The sequence below is a fragment of the Pseudophryne corroboree genome, chromosome 4, assembly GCF_028390025.1.
Source record: "Pseudophryne corroboree isolate aPseCor3 chromosome 4, aPseCor3.hap2, whole genome shotgun sequence".
Taxonomy (NCBI): Eukaryota; Metazoa; Chordata; class Amphibia; order Anura; family Myobatrachidae; genus Pseudophryne; species Pseudophryne corroboree.
Genome location: NC_086447.1, coordinates 114,555,851 through 114,582,573, shown reverse-complemented (window position 1 = coordinate 114,582,573; position 26,723 = coordinate 114,555,851). Strand labels below are relative to the sequence as shown.

The 26,723-nt window shown below is 45.1% G+C and overlaps 1 long non-coding RNA gene across 1 annotated transcript in view; it reads right to left on the bottom strand.

Moving 5' to 3' along the window:
- Window positions 1-26,723, bottom strand: part of LOC134911152 (uncharacterized) — a 192,167-nt gene that overhangs the window by 7,826 nt on the left and 157,618 nt on the right. Inside the window, exons 3-4 of the long non-coding RNA XR_010176357.1 lie at window positions 15,256-15,297; window positions 11,041-11,135 (exon numbers count right to left, since the gene is read on the bottom strand). This is a non-coding gene — a long non-coding RNA (uncharacterized LOC134911152). The remainder of the gene's footprint in view (window positions 1-11,040; window positions 11,136-15,255; window positions 15,298-26,723) is intronic.

The following is a 26,723-nucleotide window of genomic DNA, read 5'->3' as shown; positions in this document are numbered from 1 at the left end:
CCCCCTTCCCTCGGCTTTCCGGTACGGTGTCCCGGCAGTCCTCGATCGGGAGACCGGCAGTCGGGATCCCGGTGGTGGCATTTCAATCAATGTCGGGATTCCGGCGTCAGTGTTCCAACTGCCAGGATCCAGGCCGCCAGAATCCTGACTGCATCCCATTTTTTTTAATCATTCTTTCTTGTCTTTTGTACAGCATTTACAGACCTCTTTCTCTGCTTGTGTTTACAGTATATCTCAGGTGTGTAGTAGCACCCCAACTACATATATATATAAAATATTAAGATAATCTTGTATTACAACTAGTCATACAAATACATAAGTATTTCCCAGTGCAATAGATACCCCACTTCTCTCTTTTGAAATGCATTAAGCATCGTACAGTAGCAATTTCCTGTTCCCATCACATGTACAGGGTTGGATATGAAATCCCAGGAGGACGGGATGCCGGCTGTTAATATCCCGACAGTGGCATTCCGCCCGCCAGAATTCCGGCAGCGGGGTGAGCGCATGGAGGCCCCATGCGGGCTGGCTGCACTTGCCACAGGTTCTATTCCCACTCTATGTGTGTCGCGGACACCCACGAGTGGGAATAGCCCTGGCGAGGAATTCGGCATTCTCGGCTGTCGGGATTCCAGCGTCGGGATCCTGAACGCCGGGAACCCGACAGCCAGGATATTAACTACATCCCCATCTGTACATAATGATGAAGTGACTTATACCATACATTTTTTTCCTCTTGCAGTTTCTGTGTATGTAATTGAATGCGTTAACACTATGGGGGGTCATTCTGACCCGATCGCACGCTGCAGTTTATCGCAACGGTGCGATCAGGTCAGAACTGCGCATGCGTTGGCACCATAGTGCGCTGGCGCATGCCAGACGGCCGAAAGTTGTCGGGCAGCTACGATCGCCTCTGCCTGATTGGCAGGCAGAGGCGGTCGCTGGGGGGGGGGCGGAACGGCGGTGTTTTGCCGCCGTTTCGTTGGCGCGTTCCGGCAACGCAGGTGTGGCCGGACCGACGGGGTGCGGGCCGCAGCGGCTGCGTGACATCACATGCAGCCTCTGCGGGCCGGGGAGTGATGAGTAGCTCCCGGTCAACAAGCTAAAGCTGCGCTGGTCGGGAGCTACTCTTGAAGTGCAAAGTCATCGCCGCTGTGCGATGCCTTTGCACTTCTGCGCGGGAATGCCGGCACTGTGCTGGGCATCCCCCCGCATGTCAGTGTGAATGATCGTAGCTGTGCTAAATTTAGCACAGCTACGATCATCTCGGAATGACCCCCTTTATACAGTAATCATGACACAATTAAAGCTCATAAATAGACTGGTCCATTTTAACGCTAGAATACAATACAATATGGCTTCTCAGCACTGTTTCCTACCAGCAGGTTATATTTTCTGAATGTCCTCAGTCAGACAGATGTGTATTCAACTATCTGACTCGTCCTATGGGGGTAATTCCAAGTTGATCGCAGCAGGACATTTTTTAGCAGTTGGGCAAAACCATGTGCACTGCAGGGGGGGCAGATATAACATGTGCAGAGAGAGTTAGATTTGGGTGGGTTATTTTATTTCTGTGCAGGGTAAATACTGGCTGCTTTATTTTTACACTGCAATTTAGATAGCAGATTGAACTCATCACACCCAAATCTAACTCTCTCTGCACATGTTATATCTGCCTCCCCTGCAGTGCACATGGTTTTGCCCAACTGCTAAAAAGTTTCCTGCTGCGATCAACTTGGAATTACCCCCTATAATGGGAAATCCTCACATGACCTGTTGGAGGCAGCTGAGGAACAAAATGATATATAACGTCAAGATGCTTTCTGATAACAGAAACGGTTCCGGGAACTGTGCACGGCAGACTTATGTTTCCCCGCATCGGTTACAGTGTTATCCATTACTCTGATATCTGTAAAGCCATGCAAGAATAAAATCTAAATGGAAAAGACCGCTCTGGAAAACAGTACCGCTACTCTTTCTGCAATAAATTGTATGAAAATTAGAAATGGAGTCTTTTTTTGATGTACAGAGTTTACGTCATGCTAAAATGTTTTACAAGTCTCTGAGCGGAGCAGTAATATAATTAAGCTGGTGGCTGGCAACGTGTAAGGTTGCAGCATACCAAGACTCCACAAACTTCCACATAAATAATTCTTTCAGCTGTTCAGGATTTTTACGTTCAATGCCTTCATAGTTTAAAAGCCCTAAATTGATGCCAGGTATTTTCCAGGTATTTTCCATTTCCAGACCTTATAGCTCATTCTCTAACCATATGTATCGAAAGACGATTGGATAAGAATTGTAACTGAAATCTTTTTCATTAAGCCATGCCTATTGAAATTCGTTTAATATGAACATACTTAAGAAATCATTGTTTACTTTATAATAAAGTGGATCTGAATAATCCCCAGAGCGTCTAAGGAACACTAAAGGGCCCTACTCACTGGCCGACCCGCCGCCGAGCTGCCCGACGGCGGATACGGCCGACGAGCGACCCGGCGGTGGGGGGGCAGTGACGGGGGGAGTGAAGTTTCTTCACTCCCCCCGTCACGCGGCTGCATTGAAGTGCAGGCAAATATGGACGAGATCGTCCATATTGGCCTGCATGCACAGCCGACGGGAGACCAGCGATGAACGAGCGCGGGGCCGCGCATCGTTCATCGCTGGAGTCTCCACACTGAAAGATATGAACGAGTTCTCGTTCATTTATGAACGAGATCGTTCATATCTTTCAAAAAATCGGCCAGTGTGTAGGGCCTATAAGGGGCAGCTTCAACTAGATGCGACAGCTGGAACAGCTTCTGGCTACTTTGCGGGATATGGGCCTTGCTAAACTTCTCTGCCTGCCGATATGCGCTACCGAGTTGGTCGTTACGCACGCAGTTTACATAGAAATATAAAAATACTGTAGTATTTGATGACAGATAAGAACCACTTGCCCATCTAGTCTGCACATGTACATGCATTAGAGTTTATTTTTTGTTGGAAGCCATTTAACCTACCAGTATATTTTTGGGTTGTGGGAGGAAACCGGAGTACCCAGAGGAAACCCACGCAAGCACGGGGAGAATATACAAACTCCACACAGTTAGGGCCTTGGTGGGAATCGAACCCATGACCTCAGTGCTGTGAGGCAGTAATGCTAATTATTACACCATCTGTATGCCAAAACATCTATTTTAAATATGCCCCTAACGATCTTAGGAAAACTATTTAGTAACAGTGCTTAATTAATAATATGCACCAGGGGGGTTATTCAGGTGCGCTTGTTCTTCCTACTCCTGTTGCAATGATTTGCTGGATGCAATTGATATTATGTGCTAATATCGGCGCAGAAGCTAACGCGTGCAAAAGGACACCCACTGAGATCACATCTTTAGTGTATGGCGCCACATGACTGCAAAAACATCAGTAACATTGTCACACACCGGGTCGCCACGCAGAGCCTGAGTGCCTCTGAAGACACGCAGGGTGAGCTGCTCTTCTGGGACACACAGGCATCTTCAGTAGCAAGTGTGATCACAGTTGCTAATATATGCACATCCAGAAAACGCCATCCGAACTGCCATGACATGCCTGCGTTCGCATGACAACTCCCCGTGACCACCCCAAACGCTGACTTCCTGTCATTCACTTTGTGACTAAAATCTTGCTGCGACCGCACTCATGAATCACGCGCTGCACATGCGCACTGCGGCTCAGACACATGCGCAGTGCAAACACATTAATTGATATGCATACAACCGCCGCTTTGCGTCTGCACCTGAATGACCCCCCGATCGATGTGCATATAGCTAATTAGCAGATTTTTTTCTAGTGCAAGCCTCTGTGTAAGCCTTTGCTCAGAAATATCATTAGTTCCCCACATCCAATTTGTCCTCAGATACAGTTACATGTATCCAAAAGTATGGCCCAGAACAGTAGCAGAGCCCCCACCGGGCAATGCGCTTACTGAAGCCCTGTCCATTCCATTCCTCACAGCTAGACACTGCCTCTGTCACATGCAGCCCAAGCGTCACTAACACTTCACTCATCGTGTGCTACTGGAGGACAGATTTAGTATGATTTACTGGCGGGCAGTCCATATCCCAACAGCGGCATCCTGCCCGCCGGAATGCTGGCAGCGGGGCGAGCACAAAGAGTCCCCTTGCGGGCTCGGTGGCTCGCTGCACTCATCACAGGATCTATTCCCGCTCTGTGGGTGTTGTGGACAACCATGAGTGGGAATAGTCCTGTTTTGCCAGGATTCCGGATGGCGGCATTGTCGGCTGTTGGGATTCCAACTAGAGATGAGCGGGTTCGGTTCCTCGGAATCCGAACCCCCCCGAACTTCAGCCTTTTTACACGTGTCCGAGGCAGACTCGGATCTTCCCGCCTTGCTCGGTTAACCCGAGCGCGCCCGAACGTCATCATCCCGCTGTCGGATTCTCGCGAGGCTCGGATTCTATCGCGAGACTCGGATTCTATATAAGGAGCCGCGCGTAGCCGCCATTTTCACACGTGCATTGAGATTGATAGGGAGAGGACGTGGCTGGCGTCCTCTCCGTTTATAGAGAAGAGAGTAGAGAGTTAGAGACACTATTTACTAATTTTGGGGAGCATATTAGGACTGGAGTACTACTACTTGCTGATAGTGTGACCAGTGACCATTGACCACCAGTTTAATTAATCCGTTCTCTGCCTGAAAAAAAACGATACACAGTGTGACACAGTCACATACCATATCTGTGCTCAGCCTCAGTGTGCTGCATCATCATATGTAATACTGTATATCTGACTGTGCTGAGTGCTCACTGCTCACACAGCTTAATTGTGGGGGAGACTGGGGAGCAGTTAGAGCAGGAGTACATAAATAATATATTTTAAGTACAGTGCACACTTTTGCTGCCAGAGTGCCACACTGCCAGTGTGACTGACCAGTGACCACACTGACCACCAGTATATTGTGATTGTCTGCTTAGGACGGAGTACTACTTGCTGATAGTGTGACCAGTGACCAGTGACCACCACCAGTTTAATTAATCCGTTCTCTGCCTGAAAAAAAACGATACACAGTGTGACACAGTCACATACCATATCTGTGCTCAGCCCAGTGTGCTGCATCATATGTAATACTGTATATCATTATCTGACTGTGCTGAGTGCTCACTGCTCACACAGCTTAATTGTGGGGGAGACTGGGGAGCAGTTATAGCAGGAGTACATATTTTAAGTACAGTGCACACTTTTGCTGCCAGAGTGCCACTGCCAGTGTGACTGACCAGTGACCACTGACCACCAGTATATTGTGATTGTCTGCTGACCACCAGTATATTGTGATTGTCTGCCTGAAAAAGTTAAACACTCGTCGTGTGGTGTTTTTATAAACGCATTCTGCAGACAGTGTCCAGCAGGTCCGTCATTACATAATATATACCTGTCCGGCTGCAGTACTAGTGTGATATATATATATATTTTAATTTTATCTCATTATCATCCAGTCTATATTAGCAGCAGACACAGTACGGTAGTCCACGGCTGTAGCTACCTCTGTGTCGGCAGTCGCTCGTCCATCCATAATTGTATACCACCTACCGTGGTTTTTTTTTTCTATCTTCTTGATACTAGTAGCTTACTTTAGGAGTCTGCAGTGCTGACAGACAGTGTCCAGCAGGTCCGTCATTACATAATATATACCTGTCCGGCTGCAGTACTAGTGTGATATATATATATATTTTAATTTTATCTCATTATCATCCAGTCTATATTAGCAGCAGACACAGTACGGTAGTCCACGGCTGTAGCTACCTCTGTGTCGGCAGTCGCTCGTCCATCCATAATTGTATACCACCTACCCGTGTTTTTTTTTTTCTTCTATCTTCTTGATACTAGTAGCTTACTTTAGGAGTCTGCAGTGCTGACAGACAGTGTCCAGCAGGTCCGTCATTACATAATATATACCTGTCCGGCTGCAGTACTAGTGTGATATATATATATTTTTTAATTTTATCTCATTATCATCCAGTCTAAATTAGCAGCAGACACAGTACGGTAGTCCACGGCTGTAGCTACCTCTGTGTCGGCAGTCGCTCGTCATCCATAAGTATACTAGTATCCATCCATCTCCATTGTTTACCTGAGGTGCCTTTTAGTTGTGCCTATTAAAATATGGAGAACAAAAATGTTGAGGTTCCAAAAATAGGGAAAGATCAAGATCCACTTCCACCTCGTGCTGAAGCTGCTGCCACTAGTCATGGCCGAGACGATGAAATTCCATCAACGTCGTCTGCCAAGGCCGATGCCCAATGTCATAGTACTGAGCATGTAAAATCCAAAACACCAAATATCAGTAAAAAAAGGACTCAAAAATCTAAAATAAAATTGTCGGAGGAGAAGCGTAAACTTGCCAATATGCCATTTACCACACGGAGTGGCAAGGAACGGCTGAGGCCCTGGCCTATGTTCATGGCTAGTGGTTCAGCTTCACATGAGGATGGAAGCACTCAGCCTCTCGCTAGAAAAATGAAAAGACTCAAGCTGGCAAAAGCACAGCAAAGAACTGTGCGTTCTTCGAAATCCCAAATCCACAAGGAGAGTCCAATTGTGTCGGTTGCGATGCCTGACCTTCCCAACACTGGACGTGAAGAGCATGCGCCTTCCACCATTTGCACGCCCCCTGCAAGTGCTGGAAGGAGCACCCGCAGTCCAGTTCCTGATAGTCAGATTGAAGATGTCAGTGTTGAAGTACACCAGGATGAGGAGGATATGGGTGTTGCTGGCGCTGGGGAGGAAATTGACCAGGAGGATTCTGATGGTGAGGTGGTTTGTTTAAGTCAGGCACCCGGGGAGACACCTGTTGTCCGTGGGAGGAATAGGGCCATTGACATGCCTGGTGAAAATACCAAAAAAATCAGCTCTTCGGTGTGGAAGTATTTCAACAGAAATGCGGACAACATTTGTCAAGCCGTGTGTTGCCTTTGTCAAGCTGTAATAAGTAGGGGTAAGGACGTTAACCACCTCGGAACATCCTCCCTTATACGTCACCTGCAGCGCATTCATCATAAGTCAGTGACAAGTTCAAAAACTTTGGGCGACAGCGGAAGCAGTCCACTGACCAGTAAATCCCTTCCTCTTGTAACCAAGCTCACGCAAACCACCCCACCAACTCCCTCAGTGTCAATTTCCTCCTTCCCCAGGAATGCCAATAGTCCTGCAGGCCATGTCACTGGCAATTATGACGAGTCCTCTCCTGCCTGGGATTCCTCCGATGCATCCTTGCGTGTAACGCCTACTGCTGCTGGCGCTGCTGTTGTTGCTGCTGGGAGTCGATGGTCATCCCAGAGGGGAAGTCGTAAGACCACTTTTACTACTTCCACCAAGCAATTGACTGTCCAACAGTCCTTTGCGAGGAAGATGAAATATCACAGCAGTCATCCTGCTGCAAAGCGGATAACTGAGGCCTTGGCATCCTGGGCGGTGAGAAACGTGGTTCCGGTATCCATCATTACTGCAGAGGCAACTAGAGACTTGTTGGAGGTACTGTGTCCCCGGTACCAAATACCATCTAGGTTCCATTTCTCTAGGCAGGCGATACCGAAAATGTACACAGACCTCAGAAAAAGACTCACCAGTGTCCTAAAAAATGCAGTTGTACCCAATGTCCACTTAACCACGGACATGTGGACAAGTGGAGCAGGGAAGGCTCAGGACTATATGACTGTGACAGCCCACTGGGTAGATGTATGGACTCCCGCCGCAAGAACAGCAGCGGCGGCACCAGTAGCAGCATCTCGCAAACGCCAACTCTTTCCTAGGCAGGCTACGCTTTGTATCACCGCTTTCCAGAATACGCACACAGCTGAAAACCTCTTACGGCAACTGAGGAAGATCATCGCGGAATGGCTTACCCCAATTGGACTCTCCTGTGGATTTGTGGCATCGGACAACGCCAGCAATATTGTGTGTGCATTAAATATGGGCAAATTCCAGCACGTCCCATGTTTTGCACATACCTTGAATTTGGTGGTGCAGAATTATTTAAAAAACGAGAGGGGCGTGCAAGAGATGCTGTCGGTGGCCAGAAGAATTGCGGGACACTTTCGGCGTACAGGCACCACGTACAGAAGACTGGAGCACCACCAAAAACGCCTGAACCTGCCCTGCCATCATCTGAAGCAAGAAGTGGTAACGAGGTGGAATTCAACCCTCTATATGCTTCAGAGGTTGGAGGAGCAGCAAAAGGCCATTCAAGCCTATACAACTGAGCACGATATAGGAGGTGGAATGCACCTGTCTCAAGCGCAGTGGAGAATGATTTCAACGTTGTGCAAGGTTCTGCAACCTTTTGAACTTGCCACACGTGAAGTCAGTTCAGACACTGCCAGCCTGAGTCAGGTCATTCCCCTCATCAGGCTTTTGCAGAAGAAGCTGGAGACATTGAAGGAGGAGCTAACACAGAGCGATTCCGCTAGGCATGTGGGACTTGTGGATGGAGCCCTTAATTCGCTTAACAAGGATTCACGGGTGGTCAATCTGTTGAAATCAGAGCACTACATTTTGGCCACCGTGCTCGATCCTAGATTTAAAACCTACCTTGGATCTCTCTTTCCGGCAGACACAAGTCTGCTGGGGTTCAAAGAACTGCTGGTGACAAAATTGTCAAGTCAAGCGGAACGCGACCTGTCAACATCTCCTCCTTCACATTCTCCCGCAACTGGGGGTGCAAGGAAAAGGCTCAGAATTCCGAGCCCACCCGCTGGCGGTGATGCAGGGCAGTCTGGAGCGACTGCTGATGCTGACATCTGGTCCGGACTGAAGGACCTGACAACGATTACGGACATGTCGTCTACTGTCACTGCATATGATTCTCTCCCCATTGAAAGAATGGTGGAGGATTATATGAGTGACCGCATCCAAGTAGGCACGTCAGAGAGTCCGTACTTATACTGGCAGGAAAAAGAGGCAATTTGGAGGCCCTTGCACAAACTGGCTTTATTCTACCTAAGTTGCCCTCCCACAAGTGTGTACTCCGAAAGAGTGTTTAGTGCCGCCGCTCACCTTGTCAGCAATCGGCGTACGAGGTTACATCCAGAAAATGTGGAGAAGATGATGTTCATTAAAATGAATTATAATCAATTCCTCCGTGGAGACATTGACCAGCAGCAATTGCCTCCACAAAGTAGTACACAGGGAGCTGAGATGGTGGATTCCAGTGGGGACGAATTGATAATCTGTGAGGAGGAGGATGTACACGGTGATATATCGGAGGATGATGATGAGGTGGACATCTTGCCTCTGTAGAGCCAGTTTGTGCAAGGAGAGATTAATTGCTTCTTTTTTGGTGGGGGTCCAAACCAACCCGTCATTTCAGTCACAGTCGTGTGGCAGACCCTGTCACTGAAATGATGGGTTGGTTAAAGTGTGCATGTCCTGTTTATACAACATAAGGGTGGGTGGGAGGGCCCAAGGACAATTCCATCTTGCACCTCTTTTTTCTTTCATTTTTCTTTGCGTCATGTGCTGTTTGGGGAGTATTTTTTTGAAGGGCCATCCTGCGTGACACTGCAGTGCCACTCCTAGATGGGCCAGGTGTTTGTGTCGGCCACTAGGGTCGCTTAGCTTACTCACACAGCTACCTCATTGCGCCTCTTTTTTTTCTTCTTTGCGTCATGTGCTGTTTGGGGAGTGTTTTTTGAAGGGCCATCCTGCGTGACACTGCAGTGCCACTCCTAGATGGGCCAGGTGTTTGTGTCGGCCACTAGGGTCGCTTAGCTTACTCACACAGCTACCTCATTGCGCCTCTTTTTTTCTTTGCGTCATGTGCTGTTTGGGGGGTGTTTTTTGGAAGGGCCATCCTGCGTGACACTGCAGTGCCACTTCTAGATGGGCCAGGTGTTTGTGTCGGCCACTTGGGTCGCTTAGCTTAGTCATCCAGCGACCTCGGTGCAAATTTTAGGACTAAAAATAATATTGTGAGGTGTGAGGTGTTCAGAATAGACTGAAAATGAGTGGAAATTATGGTTATTGATGTTAATAATACTATGGGATCAAAATGACCCCCAAATTCTATGATTTAAGCTGTTTTTTAGTGTTTTTTGAAAAAAACACCCGAATCCAAAACACACCCGAATCCGACAAAAAAAATTCGGTGAGGTTTTGCCAAAACGCGTTCGAACCCAAAACACGGCCGCGGAACCGAACCCAAAACCAAAACACAAAACCCGAAAAATTTCAAGTGCACATCTCTAATTCCGACGTCTGTATCATGACCGCCGGGATCCAGACAGCCGGCAAATTGAACGAATCCCTGGAGGTCACTGCTCTTTCCCCTATATAATTCTTAGATGGTGGCTTCCTGCTGCCTCCTTTCCCCTCCTCACATCATGACACGGCCGCTGTCACATGCATCCCTCTCCTCACATTACATCCTTACCCATTCTCACTGGTAAAGTGGACAAGTCTCCTGCATCCTGCCGCTTTCTGGGTGAAGTAGGCAGGGCCGGAGTGAGGCTTGTGGGGGCCCCTTGGCAACTAAGTTGTGCTGGCCCCCTCCAGTAAAGTTCATGCCCTGCTGCTGGGGTGCCACTGTGCCCCTTACCTTGTCTCCGGACCACGCACTCTCCAGTGGGATATAGTTATGTGACTGGCGGTCAGGAGACCGCCAGTCACATGACCTCCCCCTACATCCCGCCCACTCACAATCCCGACGGTTGGCATGCCGACCAACAGGGACTATTCCCAATCGTGCGTTTCCATAACACCCATAGAGTGGGAATAGAACCCGCAGTCGCCAAGGGGCTTCTTGCGCTCACCTCCCCCGCTGGCATTCCGCTGACGGGATTCCAGCGTCGGTATGCTGACCCGCGTTCTCCTGACCAACGGTCACGCAATACGCACTAATCTCCAGTAACTGGTGACATCACAGTGTATTTCCACTATGCTGCCAGGAGGGTTAAAAAACAATTAGAACTTAAATAAAAGTCTGTGATCCATTCTTTATAACTGCCTGTTTAAAGGATGTAAGAAAATATTTTTTGCTGTTTGTTAAAAATAGAATTGTACCTTTGCAGAGGCCTTTTCATGTTTCCTTCTTAGCCGCAATTGTAGGTCAGGGGCCATCTTTCACTTTGAGCTGCTGCCGTGTCTCTAGCAAGGGGCTGCCAGGAAAAGAAAAAAGAGGAAACAAATTAAACCACTAAACAACTTGACAAGTAATTGTTTCTTGACCAAACAGCAATGGGGTGCACAGGTCATTTATGATGTACTATTGAATTTGGGAATGTTGATTCATGCTGACATGTCAACCTTAAGGCCAGGAGGCTAGGGTAACATTTAATAACTGAATTAAAAAGACAAGAGAGGCTGCGATGCAAGGCCTTACTACAGAATTCTGGGAAAATATTTTGTTCTAATGGCATGTAAGGTATGTATGAATAGCAGTTTTAGTTTAATGTCAGGAATATTGCTTTATAATGCAAACTAGGGTCAAATTATTTTTATAGAATACTCAATACAGAACGTATTAATATTATTATCCTTTATTTATTTGGCGTCACAAGGGATCTGCAGCGCCTTACAAAGTACTCAAATGACATGAACAAAAAAAAAATACGTGACTTACAGTATGAAACACAGCAGGACATGGAGATAGTTTATAAACATCAGCAGTCATAATACGCAAATAAGTAGCACGGTGGCAGATAAAGTGTCTGAAGATTATAGGGCTGATTCGGGAGCAAAGCAAAACGGGCAAGTAACTGTGCACCTGGGTAAGATCATGCTGCACTGGTTCCGCAAATAGAAAATGTGCAGACTGGTGTGCTAATCCAGTATTTGGGAGGAAGCTAACCTTAAGGGTCATAACAATCTGATGAAGCACCAGCTGGGACGGGTAGGCCATGTTAGCCAGGGGACGCTCATACCTGCCTTGGAAAAATGGTGTATATGGCTATTTGCAGGAGGACAGCCATGATCCATGATGATAAAGAAGCTCAACATCAGGTTTGAAGGCAGTAGGGAGGAGATGATGATGTAAGTGGGGGCCTGAGGGACCTGGAGGGGGAGAACCCAAGGCTGAGGTTGCCACCAAGAAGCATAGTACTTAAAGTCAAAGTTTTAATAAGTGGGTATGTTTGGCCTCTCCTCTTGTATCATCTGGGCCCAGAGTACGTAACGGCAGCCCTGCCTGATTGTGACAATATGGGTGTTGTGATCTCCATAAGCCACATCGCATGAACACAAAGCATATACTGTCTAAACATAAAAATATACTGTGTCTACTTCAGACCTCATAGCAGTACATGATTTAGGGGTGCTTCTTTTCAGTGGATTTTATAAAAAAATTTGGGGGGACTTTTCTATATCACTGACTTTTTAACTACAGCATTGTGAGAATTATATCTTAAAAGTTCAAACATAAAAACATTTTTTTTTTTAAATCACAAACTTCCACTGATACAATTATATTGTTTAAGAGTTTCTTATTTTTTTTGTTATGATGCCCCATATATCCCCATGATTCCAAGACGCTGGGGGTTATTAACCACTTACAGCTTCAGGTAGTGCCTGGGCAACCTATCCAGTCATTGTGTTCTCAGGAAACAATATCTACTCTCATCAGCCATGCCTGCAATTCCCATGTGAAGTGGTCACTTACACTGAGAGCAGGCTTTAAAAAAGTTCTGAGAATTCCAACAGCCATTGAAATATGACAGTATATGCAATTACCCCCATAAGGTCTTCTCCTACCAGGTACTTGATCATCCACTGATCCGTTAAGTGTGATACTAAAAAATATCTCCTTTCACTGGTAAAGAGATATTAAAGTATACACTATATACTGCAGTATTGATAAACATAGGCCAAGAGAAGTGTGTGGCCTAACAACTGGCTGATCGTGGAGTGACCGGTTTATGGTACAACTGTTATGTTTAGCCCCATGGCCACAAAGGCATTCTAATGGGGCTTAGTTAGAAAGTGCTCCTGGTTATATGTGCGTGTGTATGAGTGTTATTCCGCTGTTATTGATTTGATACTATATTGTATCAGGACCAATTATTTATTTGAATTCTTCTTCCATGCAATTTCTGGTTTATATCCATGTCATGGAGGAGATAAGCAGGGTTCTCATTAGATGACCGGTGGCAGGTGATCGCACTTCCATTTATTGTAGAGAGGGAGATGTCCTGTAAACAGATTTGGGTGGAGGCACTAGTGTAAGGGTGGGTATACACTAGAATAATATTGTGACAATTTGCCGTATAGGAATGTCAAATTGTCTACATCGTCTAGTGTGTACGCACAATTATGCATTCTCGCTGGTCACATTCTACATCGTCTGGATGGCCATGCTACACGGTCAATCAGACTATATTGTATGCAGGGCTGTACAGTGTAATGAAGGATGGAATGAGGTATTGTTCCGTCGTTTATTACATCATGTAGTGCATACGGCCAATCTCGCATGGTCCAGGCCAAAGGGAATTGGCCATCGTTCTGGTGTGTATACCCACCTTAAGTGTATCTACTGTGCATTCCCTACATCACACCCACTGCATATCATCTGTGCAAGGGTTATCTTTAAAATTGGAAGACAAGATTAGATGTATAGTAAGACCAAGCATGGTTTTAGGCTTTGTAAGCACTACTTTTTTTTATTCTATAGAGTTGTGGGGGGGTTAATTATAAGGCCAAAGCTGCCTTATCAGTAATTGCCACTTTAAATTTGATACGGCAAACTTGCCAAAAACACTTCAGTTCCTTAAACATGGAACCTATTATACTGGGGAACAAAAATTATTATTATTTTTTGTTGCCAAAGATGTACGATTGGTCTGCGAGTAATCACGGGTCCCATTTTCACATTAGATCTTCGCTATAGCTGAATTGGCTCCAGTTTTCATATTAATGAAAAATGTCATTATTTTCTTCATTTGAAGTACCTTACTAGTCTAGGCCACTTTACTTAACAGAATTGACTTAGTTTTGCTTTTTTAACAACTACCCTCACAATAAAATTTGTTTTATTTGTGATAACGTAGCTGGTAGTCACGTTTGAGACATATAACACTTTCATATCATGGCAGCGCTCTGCTGAGGCTGCTGGGCAGGGTCGGACTGGCCCACAGGGGTACAGGGGAAACCACTGGTGGGCCCCACTGCCTGGGGGCCCTCCTCCTCCTCTAGTGATAAGGTTCCAGACTGTGTTCTTGAATTATACATTATACATATTTTACCTTATACTGCACATGACTATTTTGTATTCTCTACAGTGCATTGCCAATATTTATCTTGTACATTATCATGCACACACTAGCAGTATTTATATATTTGTCAAGGGGCGCAGCCCATGCACTCACTAATGGTTAGGCAAACCAATGTAGCAGCTGGCCACACCCCCTCTGGAGACTGACCACACCCCTAAACATGGGCCCCTACTACTGCATTTCCCGGTGGGCGCTTCATGCCTCAGTCCGACACTGCTGCTGGGACATCCTCAGACAACAGCCACGCCTCCTCCCAGCATACAGAGAGGAGAAAAGGAGAGACCCGAGTGACGCAGTAAGAACACCTCCTGAACCTTTGTTAGGCCCTCTCTCTGTCCCACCACAACCGATTTCCCCGCCGCTTGAGCTTGTTTTGTTCAGTACGTCCTCAGTTTTTGTTGGGAGTTAGCACTGAATGTGTGAAACAAGACGTTTTTGTTGTAAAAATTAGTTCCTCTTGGAGATGGTGTACTAACACCCCTGATGTTTTCTGTTATATTTGTGGCAAATATAGTGTTGCAAAAGAAAGAAAAGATATAACTGTATTCGTAAAACAAGCGTATCAGGCTTAGTTTGAATGTCACATAAGCCAGCAAGACAAGATATGGGTGCCTCACAAAGTTTGTAAAACCTGCGTGGAATCACTCCGCAATTGGACTAAAGGTGATCGATAAGGAGTTAATTTCGGCATAACCATGATGTGGTGTGAGCCAAAAGATCACTTGAGTGTCTGCTATTTTTATGCTGTAAATATGAAGGGTATGAAAGTTCCTCTACTACAAACAAATTTTCTCAAAAGGAACTAAATGATTTAATACGTGACTTGAATTTATTGAAAAAAGGAGCTGAGCTTTTAGTATCCAGACTTCAAGAAAAGCACTGTCTTGAGCCGGATGTTACTATAACGTTGTATCGAAATAGAGCGCAAGCGCCATGCTGCCATTCTTTAGCCAAAATAACAATCTTGTGTATTGTGACAATATTCCAGAACTTCTCCAGATGATGGGCTTACCAGAATATCAAGCAGAAGACTGACAACTCTTCATGGATAGTTCTAAAAGAGATTAAAATGTGTATTACTACACAATGGGAATACATTTGCGTTCCTAACGGTCATTCTCATTCAACAGAATTTAAAGAACAGTATGAAAATATCAAGTTAGTCTTAGAAAAAATTGCTTATTCTCAGCATCAGTGGTCTGTTTTTGTTGATTTAAAAATGGTAAACCTTCTTCTTTCTTCTTGGGTAGCAAGTGCATATGCGAAGTATCCTTGTCACATATGCTTATAGGATAGTCGTGCAAAACAAAAGCACTGGCAGCAATCCGTATGGCCTCCAAGAGAAGTTATAACTGTAGGAGAAGCCAACATCATTCATTACTCGACAGGAAAAAAAATCATACTGCCGCCTCTCTATATCAAACTGGGTTTAATGAAGCAATCTGTAAAAGCATTGGACAAGTCAGGCGATTGTTTCATGTATATTTGTCGAACATTTCCATCTCTTAGTATTGAAAAATTAAAGGCAGGAATTCTTGACGGCTACAGATACGGAAACTGGTGAAGGATCCATCTATGACTGAAACCAAATCTTAAGCATGGCTGAGTTATGTCTGCTATTCAAATTTTTTTAGACAATCACAAGGCAGACAACTATCAGGAAATGGTTCCGGTATGAATGGCCGACAATGTTAAGGTCGACACTCTTTAGGTCAACCACTATTGGTCGACATTGACATGGACTAATGGTCGACACATGAAAATGGTTGACACATGAAAGGTCGACACATGGAAAGGTCGACATGAGTCTTTTTACTTTTGTGCTGTCGTTTTCTGCGTAAAGTGACGGGGAACCCCAATTAGTGCACCGCGTCCCCTCGCATGGCTCGCTTCACTCGCTATGCTTTGGGCAAGGTGCCTTGCTCCGCTACCGCTGCGCTCGGCACAGGTTACCGTTCCCAATCGTAGTCCACGTGGATCGTAAAGTATGAAAAAGTTCCAAAAAAGAAACAAAATGTGAAAAACTCATGTCGACCTTTTCATGTGTTGACCTTTCATGTGTTGACCATTTGTCCATCTCGACCATGTCAATCTCGACCAATAGTATCGACCTTAACATTGTTGACCATCTGACCGGATACATCAGGAAATAGTCCACAACATGCTAAAATGTTTCGACAAAGTAGGTGCCAACATGAGTATTAAAGTAATTTTTTTGTACAGCCATTTAGATCACTTTCCATCCAATCTAGAAGATTGTAGCGAAGAACAGGGTGAGCGGTTCCACCAGGATATTCAGTTAATGGAAGAAAGCTATAAATGAAGGTGGGATCATCACATGATGGCCGATTACTGTTGGGAGTCTGCAGAGGGAGTGGTCGCTACAAGAATACAAAAGAAAATCCTACAAAAAAGTTTCCATAGCTTCCTAACACTTATGTACAGTATGTAATTATCCTGTGTCTTTTTATAACATTTTATGAATCAAATTTAATCAGAAAAAAACATCTTTTAAACTATTTTTAACATTGTTTCATTTAATTTTTCAGAAATATTAAAGACATATCCATGTCTCAAAAACTAGAGCCAACTGAAAAATAAGCATAGCATATTCATGATCAGGAACCCAAAATGAATCATAATCGACTCTTAAATCCCTGGCAACAGACTATACCCCAGTGTTATATAACCTCCTCTATATGTCTGTTGGATAACCGTTATGTTCTACAACTATTATAATGAACAATGTTGTGTTCACCATGAGACAGAACAGTCTAAATTCATAATTACATAAACTAAAAACTGTGTCACAAACTGAGACACTTTTAAAACTATTGTGTACAAAGTGAAAGATTCCAAGAGCTGTTTGTTTAAATAAGCCCATTGCTGACACATCAAACTTAGTTACTAATCCACTCTGAAAAATATGTCAAATTTGAAAAGCTTGGTTATCAAACTCAACGCATTTCACATAAATCTTCCTGACAGATATTTCCAAGTCAGACAACACACCTTTACTCCGTGTGAGTCAGTGACATACAACAAATACTTTGTGAAACAATACAATGACCTCTCGAGATAAAATACACTGTTTGCTAAAAATCGGAGGATATTAGCATGTAGATAACTAGCCATAATTATACATCAAAGATAACATTTTATGGTTTATTGTGCATATTTCCTCATTGCTTTCCAGTTTAGCATATATTTTATATTATATGACTTAAATTTGTAGAATATATTTGTTTTGCCTTATGACATTTAATACATTGTCCTTATTTATCAAAAGGCAAGTTGAAATATATAAAATAGTTACTGAGAATATTCTCAAATACATATAATATGTACACATTTCAATAGTTTGAGAATATGTAAGATAATTTAGTTAATGGTTTAGGGTGGGGCTATGGTTTGTTCCGGCTTTCGGTCAGCAAGTCTCTTAAAGGGTAGGACAAGTGTTAAGTGTTTAAGATGATTAATGACAAAGAATAATAAGCAACAGTTAAGTAAATAGTAAATGTACATAAAATATCAGGTACATTAACTTCATGCATGGGCAGATCCTAGCTGAAACGCTGAGTGATCATATCAAAGACCACTCCCCCCCATTCTTTTGGTAACAAGTTAACCTCCATTCTTAACTCACCCATTTAAACAGAATGTAGTTGGCGTCCCAACGCTCTAGATGCTGGTGGTCAGAATATTGAATCCCGACACCATTCAGAATTCTGACTCTGGAATTCCCGAACTTAAGTATGCAGAGAATGGCTAGGGTTAGGCTTTGGGGGGTTTAGGTTTAGGCTGCAGGAGGGGAGGGTTAGGGTTAGGCTGCAGGAGGGGAGGGTTAGGCCGTGGGTAGGCAGGGTTAGGGTGAGGGTAAGGGTGAGGGTTAGCCTACTTACCTAAATGTAATGGGATTCTAACTGTTGGGATGCCGCTGTCAGTATTCTGACCGATGGAAACCATACCCAACCCAATTTAGACATCTAACTACATACTACTGTGCCCTGTAACCCCCTGTCTTTTTTGTAACAAGTCATCCTCCATGCATGACTTGCAAGTCTACAGATCCCTCAACCTATTGACAATCATAAAACCTGGGTGGCATGTTCAGACACTTCCTTTTCTGGAACAGTCTATGGAAGTGTGCGCCACAAGCATTGTCCAAGATCTGGTGTCAAATGAGGCAGCTATTTTGTCTCCTTTTCTTCTTTTGACATTAGCACTAGTCACCTATGCCACTAATTATTACAGTGACTTACAGACAACTACTTCTTGTCGCATGATGCAGGTATTAGTAGTTGATGGACTTTAATCATCAGGATGGATAAGGAGGAACCAAGAGACATGGTTAAAGGCAGTATCAGAAATCTGGTTTCAATGAGAACAGAGTTCTACAGTCAGGAATGAGGAACAGGGAACACTTTCAATAACTAAGCACTGAATGCGAGGGCAGATCTACTTAAATAGGTTGAAGTCTGGTGATGTCATCCAGGTAAGGCATAAAATGTTGGATTGGCGTGCATTTGTCATGTGACCAGGGAGCTAGTTCATGAGTGGGGTCTCCAGTCGTACTGACAACAAACTTGCATACCTCTGGGCAAGCCGCTGACATCAGGAATCTTGTGCCAGGTACTATAGGAAAGACACAGCCAAGAGGATCACACAAAGTTATCTTTGGGAGTTTGGGCATCATGTATGTGATGTTTGTGACACTTCCTATTTTCTATATATACTATCCTCTACTATACCCATTCTTAGTGACTTTAACTTTGCCATTGATGAATTCACTACTGGCTTTCCTTCTAATCTTCTTTTCCTTACCACTTTATTTGGACTTTTACAAACACTACCAGAATCACCATTGATAGAATCATCTTCAATCTCATCACTATTCTATTTAACACCCGCACACTTTCTTTTCACAACCTACTTACCTTCAGTGTGTTTATTCTATCACCTCTCCTACCTCCTCCTAAACGTGCCCAACTACATTGCGTGATTCATGATCTATTATTATTTATTTATTAACAGTTTCTTATATAGTGCAGCAAATTCCACTGCACTTTACAACTGGACACAATTAGAAGACAAAACTGGGTAAAAACAAACAGTCATAGAGGGAGGAAGGCCCTGCTCGCAAGCTTACAATCTATGGGGAAATAGGCATTGATACACAAGGACAGGTGCTATTTATTTCATAGTTGTTCACCAGATTGTAAAGATTCCTTGTGGGCTGCATGATATCACATCACAGCAGTGATGAACCAGGTTCAGGGGAAAGAAGAGTGAAGAAAGAATATATGTGGGGGATGTGTGGACTGTACTGTGAGGATTTAATTGGATAGGAGAGCTATGAAGGTAATGTGAGCGGTTCTGGAATTTGATAAGCTTGTCTGAATAGTTGAGTTTTCAGGGAACGCTTGAAGGTTTGAAGACTAGAGGAGAGTCTTATTGTACGTGGTAGGGCATTCCACAGAGTGGGTGCAGGCCGAAGAAAGTCCTGTAAACGTGCATGGGAGCAAGTAATGAGTGTGGATGAGAGACGTAGGTCTTGTGAAGAGCGAAGGGGCCGGGTTGGGAGATATTTTGAGATAAGTGAAGAGATGTATGTTGGTGTAGTATGGTTAATAGCCTTGTGTGTAAGCAACAGTATTTTATATTGAATACGGTAGAATACAGGTAGCCAATGGAGGGACTGACAAAGTGGGTCTGCAGACAATGAACATCAAACCAGGAATATTAGCCCCGCAGCTGCATTCAGAATGGATTGTAATGGTGAGAGTCTCTTCTTTGTAAGACCAGTAAGAAGACTATTGCAATAATCAATGCGGGAGATAATGAGAGCATGGATTAGAGTTTTAGCAGTGTCTTGTGTAAGATATGATCGTATTTTGGATATATTTCTTAGACGCATGTAACATGATTTTGAGACAGGTTGGTTTGGGGAGCAAAGGACAATTCTGAGTAAAGTATGACACCTAGGCAGCGAGCTTGTCGTGTAGGGCTGATTGTAGAGTTCTCAACAGTGATAGAAATATCAAGTAGGTAACTGCTATTGGCCGGTGGAAATATAATTAACTCTGTTTTGGAAATATTAAGTTTGAGGTGGCGAGATGACATCCAAGATGAAATGGCAGAGAGGCATTCAGTGACCCGGCCCAATACAGACAGAGACAAATCAGGAGAGGATAGGTAGATTTGAGTATCATCTGCGTACAGATGATACTGAAATCCAAAAGAGCTGATTAGTTTCCCAAGACATGAGGTATAGATTGATAAAAGCAGAGGACCTAAGACTGAGCCTTGCGGTACTCCAACTGAAAGAGGTAGCGAAGAGGAGGTGGATTCAGAGAAACGGACACTGAAAGAGCGATTAGATAGGTAGGATAGGAGCCAAGAGAGGGCTGTGTCCTGAAGACCTAGGTATTGCAGTGTTTGTATGAGAAGAGAGTGGTCAACAGTGTCAAAAGCAGCAGAGAGATCTAGAAGAATAAGTAGTGAGTAATGGCATTTAGACTTCGCAGTGACCAGATCATTCATTACTTTAGTCAGTGCTGTCTCTGTGGAGTGTTGGGAGCGAAAGCCTGATTGATGTGGGTCCAATAAGTTATATGAGTTAAGAAAGTGTGTGAGGCGAGTTTCTCAAGCAGCTTGAGAGACATGGGAGGTGAGAGATGGGACGGTAGTTTGAGAGAGAGTTAGAGTCAGAATTTTGTTTTTTCAGAATGGGAGTAATCACTGCATGCTTGAAAAGTGAAGGAAAGATACCAGTAGAGAGAGAGAGATTACAAATGTTAGTTAAGGTTGGGATGAGCACAGGAGACAGAGCTTTACTTATTTGTGAGAGTATAGGACCAAGAGGAGAGGTAGCAGAGTAGTAGGATGAGAAGAATGTTGATACTTCATCTTCATTTGTGGGATCAAATGAAGAGAAAGTGCCAGAGGGTTCAGGTAAGGAATTGAGTAGGTCACTGATTGAGGAAGAGCATACCATTTCAGCTTGGATCTTCTCAATCTTGTCCTTGAAGTAGGAAGCAAGATCTTGCGTCTTGATAGTGGCTGGCGGCAGAGCCAGCCCTAACCAATATGATGCCCTAGGCAAGATTTCGGCTGGTGCCCCCTAGCACCGCCGCTAGTTCTGCAAGAGATGCCTGGCATGAGTCAGCTGGCAGCTATGCTAACGTCGGGCACCTTTTGTTTATGAAAATGCATCTTATTTGCATTACTATATGGCTAGGATGCACAAGCAGCTTCTGCTGATTAAAATGATATCCAGCATGCCTGTGCGACTGCAGCTGTATCTGCATACGAAATGCTACATTACAGTGATTTCCAAGAATACACGCAACGTAGTATTTCATATGCAGATACAGCCACAGTCACACACAGAATATAGGCATGGAGCTGCTGGTGCCCCTAAGCATACCAAATGCCCTAGGCATTTGCCTAGTTTGAATGCCTAAGGCCGGCTCTGGCTGGCGGGTTGGGTGATGGAGGGTTGAGAAGTGAGTTAAATGTATTAAAAAGTCGTTTGGGGTTAGAGGCTTGAGCAGAGATGAGCGTTTGGAAATATGTTTGTTTGGCAGTGTACAGAGCATTACAGTGGTAGACAGTCTTATATGTGAGGAAGTCACTTGAAATACGAGATTTACGCCACTGGCATTCAACTTTGCGTGACAGTTTTTGTAGGTGACTTGTTATTTTAGAGTGCCACGGTTGACATCTAGGCCTACGTGGAGTGTGATGGGTAGCTGGAGCCACTTCGTCAAGGGCTTTCTCTAGAGTCTGGTTCAGGTGTGATACAGCCATCTCAGGAGAAGTGAATGCAGAAATAGGTAAAAGCAGTTGCTGCAGTGAGGTGGAAAGTTCTTGAAGATTAATTGCATTAATATTTCTGCGGGTTTGAGGGGGATTGGAGGATGTCAGTGGCACTCAGTTTGAAGTGTTAGAGGAGAGCATGCAGATGATAAGGTTGTGATCTGAGAGAGGGAAAGGAGTGTTAGTGAGTTCAGAAACGGAGCATAGTCTGGTGAATATTAGATCAAGGCAGTGGCCCTCCTGATGAGTAGAGGAGTCAGTCCATTGGGAGAGGCCGAGAGAGGAGGTTAGAGAGAGTAGATTGGAGGTATGAGCAGCATATTTTGGACTATCAATAGCAATATTGAAATCTCCCATGATAATGGTGGAGATATCAGAGGATAAGAAGTGAGAGAGCCAGGCAGAAAAATCATCTAGAAATTGTTTTGGATGCCCAGGTGGGCGATAGATAGCTGCAACACGCAGAGAAAAAGGAGTGTAAATTCTGATAGAATGATCTATGGGGGTCATTCCGAGTTGTTCGCTCGCTAGCAGATTTTAGCAGCATTGCACACGCTAGGCCGCCGCCCTCTGGGAGGGTATCTTAGCTTAGCAGAATAGCGAACGAAAGATTAGCAGAATTGCGAATAGAAAATTCTTAGCAGTTTCTGAGTAGCTCCAGACCTACTCACAGATTGCGATCAGCTCTGGCCGTTTCGTTCCTGGTTTGACGTCACAAACACGCCCTGCGTTCGGCCAGCCACTCCCCCGTTTCTCCAGACACTCCTGCGTTTTTCCCTGACACGCCTGCGTTTTTTAGCACACTCCCAGAAAACGCCCAGTTTCCACCCAGAAACACCCACTTCCTGTCAATCACACTCCGATCACTTCAATGATGAAAATTCTACGTTCGGACGTGAGTAAATCTACTAAGTTTTGTGTTAAAATATTTAGCGCATGCGCACTGCGTACCATGCGCATGCGCATTTTAGCCTTAATCACTCCGTTGCGAAAATCGGCAACGAGCGATCAACTCGGAATGACCCCCAATGTCTCTAGCTCTTCCAGTTCATTAGCACATGCCACCATAGCGGACTTCTTACAAGACACCTGCAGAAGCCATGCATACTGCTGAATGCACATAAGAGAAATATAGTTTATATTCTGATTTACTACAAATCCCTGTTAGGGTCTCCTGCCCTGTGCTGCCACGTCGTCATGGCAACCGGGAGACAAGTGCTAGTGGAGTAACCTGAGCGCAGCTGATACTCCGGTTCGGGTCTTTTGCTGTGCAGTGGTTATAGGCTCTGTGCACGGCAGGGGATCCGGTGCTGGTTTTTGTGCTCACAGTCTGTGAGGTCTGAGTGGGGCGTGGACAGCACCTGCTTTATAAGGCCTCTTTTCAGGGTAAGCAGATGCTGCTGAATCTTTGTTGGTTAGTCAGTTCATGAAAGTTAGCCAGTACTGTGTAGCTTTGTATTTGTTTGTTGCTTACTGCAAATAGGCCTGGGGATTTGGTATTACACTCTGCCAATCCAGACCTAGCAGTAAGACTGGAGTCAGTCGTTTAGCTTGCTGGGGTTCTGTTACCACTCTGTGAACTTAGCAAGTTTGCGGCTGTATTCTAAGACTTGCCTGTCTAATCCTGTCTCACTGTGCTAGGTGTCAGGGGTCAGTTTAGTGGCAGTAAGCTAAAACCTGTGCACTGCAAGTGAGAAATAGGATTGTGGAGACTCTCCTTGTGTCTATCATTCCATCTCTGACCAAGGAGTTTACTGCCACACCCGTTGGTAACCCTTTAGGGTTTTGCTGTTGCCCTTAGCAACAGCATTTCGGGTTCTCTATGTATTAAAACACAACATCTTGCTTTTTCCATCTGTGCAGTTCTAATACAAAGGAGATACCCAGTTCCTTAGCCTCTGGGCTTCTCTGTTCACTTTGTGTGTATTTTGTTACCCTATTACCTTCTGTGTACGTTATGTCATATTCCCCAGTTTGTCTGTGAGTCCATTTGTTTTGCATAACAGTTCAAACACCAGTACATTCCTGCAGACACTGGAGTGCATAACAGTTCTGACACCAGTACTTTCCTGCAGGCACTGGTGTGCATAACATATTCAGCAGCCTAATACTCCTGTTGAAATTTTGTGGGAATATGGAGCATACCCCTCAAAATACGTTGCAACAGGTGGTCGATCAGGTGCAGGTCCTGACTCGACAATTTAATGATTTGTCCATTAAAATGCACACCTCCCAGGCTGCTGGTGGAGCTCCCGCAGCAGCAGCACCTGCAGGGGTTAAGGAGCCGAAAGTAAATCTCCCGGATCGTTTTTCTGGAGATCGCTCGCAGTTCTTTTGTTTCAAGGAGAGCTGCAAGCTATACTTCCGGCTTAGGCCTCAGTCTTCTGGGTCGGAGATTCAGCGGGTGGGCATAGTGATTTCCTTGCTACAAGGAGACCCACAGGTCTGGGCATATGGGTTGCAGCCTGACTGTCCGTCGCTTAAAAGTGTTGATGCTTTTTTTACGGCACTGGGCATGTTGTATGATGACCCTGACAAGACGGCCTCAGCCGAGGCTCAGATTTCGATCCTTAAGCAAGGGCGAAGGCCAGTTGAGGTTTACTGTACGGAGTTTCGGAGGTTGGCCCATGATACCCAGTGGAATGACCCAGCCCTGAGACACCAGTACCGAAGAGGTCTTTCTAACCAGATAAAGGACCAACTGGTACAATATCCCTTGCCTGATAGCTTGGATCAGCTCATGCAGTTATCCATCCGGGTGGATAGACGGCTGAGAGAGCGTAGGCTTGAAAGGGAGACTGAGATTTCCTTCCTTCCCAAGGGAACCTCAGACTCTGAGGAATTTTCTGAGGAGCCTATGCAGATTGGGGCTACCCGCCTCTCCTCGCGTGAGAAGACGCGGAGGAGACAGCAGGGGTTGTGTTTGTACTGTGGGAATAAAGGTCATGTGGTAGTATCATGCCCAGAAAAGCCGGAAAACTTCAGGGCCTGAGGGTGATGGGAAATATCCTGTCAGGCCAGAAGTCAGAATTTCCCAAGAAGACTTTTATCATTCCGGTGACCTTGAAGATCCTCGGTCAAACTGTCAAGACTGAGGCCATTGTGGACAGTGGGGCCGACGGGGTTTTTATGGACCGCCAATTCGCCCTGAAACACTCTGTTCCCTTAGTACCCTTGGCATCGGAAATTGAGATTTGTGGGTTAAACGGGGAACCATTATCCCAAGGTAAAATTACCTCTTGCACTAGCCAGATTTCTTTGTTTATTGGAGCCACACACTCTGAAAAATTGTCCTTTTATGTGACTGTCTGTACTTTTGCCCCATTGGTGTTGGGGTTACCCTGGTTAAGGGCCCACAATCCTCAATTTGACTGGGTCTCTAGGGAGATTCTTAGTTGGGGTACTGATTGTTTCAGGAGTTGCTTGAGCCTTCCAGTCAGGCTCTCGCAGCTAAGTTTGCCAGGATTGCCAGGGTGTTATGCAGATTTTGCGGACGTGTTCTCCAAAAAAGTTGCAGAGGTACTACCTCCCCATCGCCCCTATGACTGTGCCATTGATTTGTTGCCAAATGCTAAGCTTCCCAAGAGCAGGTTGTACTCCCTGTCACGTCCTGAGACTCAGGCTATGGCAGAGTACATTCAGGAGAACTTGGCTAAGGGATTTATCAGACCTTCACAGTCTCCAGTTGGGTCGGGGTTCTTCTTCGTGGGTAAAAATAAGAATTTACTTACCGATAATTCTATTTCTCGGAGTCTGTAGTGGATGCTGGGGTTCCTGAAAGGACCATGGGGAATAGCGGCTCCGCAGGAGACAGGGCACAAAAAGTAAAGCTTTACGATCAGGTGGTGTGTACTGGCTCCTCCCCCTATGACCCTCCTCCAAGCCTCAGTTAGGTACTGTGCCCGGACGAGCGTACACAATAAGGAAGGATTTTGAATCCCGGGTAAGACTCATACCAGCCACACCAATCACACTGTACAACCTGTGATCTGAACCCAGTTAACAGTATGATAACAGCGGAGCCTCTGAAAAGATGGCTCACAACAATAATAACCCGATTTTTGTAACTATGTACAAGTATTGCAGACAATCCGCACTTGGGATGGGCGCCCAGCATCCACTACGGACTCCGAGAAATAGAATTATCGGTAAGTAAATTCTTATTTTCTCTATCGTCCTAGTGGATGCTGGGGTTCCTGAAAGGACCATGGGGATAATACCAAAGCTCCCAAACGGGCGGGAGAGTGCGGATGACTCTGCAGCACCGAATGAGAGAACTCCAGGTCCTCCTTAGCCAGGGTATCAAATTTGTAGGATTTTACAAACGTGTTTGCCCCTGACTAAATAACCGCTCGGCAAAGTTGTAAAGCCGAGACCCCTCGGGCAGCCGCCCAAGATGAGCCCACCTTCCTTGTGGAATGGGCATTTACATATTTTGGCTGTGGCAGGCCTGCCACAGAATGTGCAAGCTGAATTGTATTACACATCCAACTAGCAATAGTCTGCTTAGAAGCAAGAGCACCCAGTTTGTTGGGTGCATACAGGATAACAGCAAGTCAGTTTTCCTGACTCCAGCCGTCCTGGAACATATTTTCAGGGCCCTGACAACATCTAGCAACTTGGAGTCCTCCAAGTCCCTAGTAGGTGCAAGGCACCACA